This window comes from Zootoca vivipara, chromosome 3 (genome assembly GCF_963506605.1).
Source record: "Zootoca vivipara chromosome 3, rZooViv1.1, whole genome shotgun sequence".
In the NCBI taxonomy this organism is placed as follows: Eukaryota; Metazoa; Chordata; class Lepidosauria; order Squamata; family Lacertidae; genus Zootoca; species Zootoca vivipara.
In genome coordinates this window covers 16,076,354-16,078,980 of record NC_083278.1, presented here as the reverse complement: position 1 = coordinate 16,078,980, position 2,627 = coordinate 16,076,354, and positions in this window count along the sequence as shown.

The following is a 2,627-nucleotide window of genomic DNA, read 5'->3' as shown; positions in this document are numbered from 1 at the left end:
TAAATACACACAGGGCGATTTCTGGTTTTCCACTGTTCAGCAATATAGGACCAAAGAGGCAGAGAGGTAGATTAGACAGCTAATGTTCAGTAGGTGCAGGGACAACGGAAGCTTGAATAGAAAGGGACAGATTTCATTTTACATACTTGTAAATAGCTGAGCATGGATTAAAAGCCATATAAGTAAACTTAGTAGTGTCAGTTGAGAGTAGTGTCAGTTCAGTGCTGGTGGTTGCTAGGTTGCGGAGGTCCTTGTGACACACCCTTCATTGTGACACTTCCCTCTGCTGGCTCCTTGGTCAGTAGGGCTGTAGAGGCTTAGAGATCTCCTTTGGTTTGATCATTCAGCGAGTGAGAGAGAAAGTGGATGGAGATGTAAGTAGACTTTCTCATCAGCATCTGCATTCTGTGCTGATAATGCTCCCTGGCAGTCTTAGGGAACATTTAAAAGATTAAGATTGGGAATGATTTAAATGCTTCAGCCAGCCCTTTTGGGCATCTTTATGACTCCACCCACTGTTTTGTAACAGTGAAGGGAAGTGACTGTGGATTAGGAAAAGGAAAACTAATAAGATGTCACGCCTTGGAAAAGGGTGTTCTTTTTAGGCACTTGATAACTTGCCATGGGAGCATTAAGCATGCCCTCTGGAGAGGGTAATATATTGCACTTTCTTCCTCCCCTTCCTGCCTCCCAGGGCCCATCTTTCAAAGGACAGCCAAGGTACAAAACCCTTCAGCATGCTGATGTTCCTTCCATAGTAATATTAGTATGTGGTATTTGGTGTTTCCCTTTTAAACGTCCCTTCTCCACACTAAGCAAACCCACCTCTTTCAATGAGATGATGAGAATTGTCTTATAATATCCAGAGGGTGCTATTCTGGCTACAGAATTCAAGCACTCTCTTCACAGGATACCCATTATGATATGCGTAGGAAAGTGAATTTATCTTGAGCTTTGAGTTGTGAATGCCCAAACCAGTTTAGGGATGTAGATAAGGAGAGTACTGAGAGTCCCATTTCTCAACTTTTGACGGGCCGTCTTTGCAGTGGCTCCCTGTCTGTGGAGAGCTCTCCCCAGGGAAGTTTGCCTGGCGCCTTCATTATACACCTTTAGGCACCAGGCAAAAATGTTCCTTTTAGCCTTTGATCTGTTTGACATCCTATGCTCTTTTAAAATGTGGCTCTTTTCTTGCGGGGGGGGGGGGGGCGGTGTTGTCGGGTTGTTGTTTTTATTCTGATTGTTGTTGTGATCTTTTCTGTGAACCGCCCTGAGACCTCTGGTTTAGGGCGGTATATACATTCAATAAACAACAACACAGCACTGGTCTAGACATGTATGCTCAAAAGTAAGTCCCATTGAATTCAGTAGGACTTACTTCCTGGTAAATGTGCATAGAATTGTAGCTTTAAGGTTAGTTTTTACTATAATGTGGTAAAGTTGGCTGTACAATTTTAGATTGAAGGTAGCAGTTGACTGGAGGCTCACCTGACACAATAGTCCTTTATATCTATCTATCTATCTATCTATCTATCTATCTATCTATCTATCTATCTATCTATCTATCATTCCACATCTCCTCCCCACCCCACACTACCTGGTAGGTCAGGAGGAAGTGTTGAAGCCTAGCCTTTCCCATGGAATACTCGTTTTCTATGCTCAGTGATCTTTCATTGTAGCAGGGCATGCGATCAGTCCTCACCTGCAGCCCCAAGTGGTTTAGCCCAGGCCTAGAATCAGACCATCCCACCCAACCTATTCATGTTGGGTGAGAGGTTAAGTCTCACTGATTTAACTCTAAGTATGCTGGACCTTCCTGCCCACCTAGCAGTTCGAAAGAACATCAAAGTGCAAGTAGATAAATAGGGACCGCTCCAGCGGGAAGGTAAACGGCGTTTCCGTGCGCTGCTCTGGTTCGCCAGAAGCAGCTTTGTCATGCTGGCCACATGACCCGGAAGCTGTCTGCAGACAAACGCTGGCTCCCTCAGCCTATAGAGCGAGATGAGCACCGCAACCCTAGAGTCGGACACGACTGGACCTGATGGTCAGGGGCCCCTTTAACTTTACTTTATGCAGAGGACTAGTCTTAGATCTTGGAGGAAAGCTGAGCAAGGCTTATGGGAAAGTGAAACTTGCATGTATTGCTAGATATGTACTGTATACTGATCTGCTAAAATAAAACAGCCAATTTTATTAAGGCATGGCAAGGCTTTATCAGCACCCTCCATATTTGTTATAGTACTGAGAATCCCAATGTTCATTTGAAGAAATAGGATTCTAGGCTATGGCAAAACCCTAAAAGAACACAAATATAATACCTTCTCTAACAGACCCTGTGATATGCAGTTTTACAAGAAAATGTTATCCCTTCTTAAGATTCCTTGGGAACAAGGTATACCATGCTGGCTAAGCTGCTTTCAGGCTTTTATATTCACATTTGCAGAGTGTGCTTTGTGCCACAATAGATATTTTCTCTTTCTTTTCTTTTTTAAAAAACTGGGTAATGAATAGAAGTTTAGAGAGAAGATTTAAGAAGTGCCAAGTTCTTAAATTTCCTTCACAGCTTTGTCACTTTTCTGATCAATAAGACAAAATAACTTGCGCATATAGCAAAAGACAGAAACAGAAGA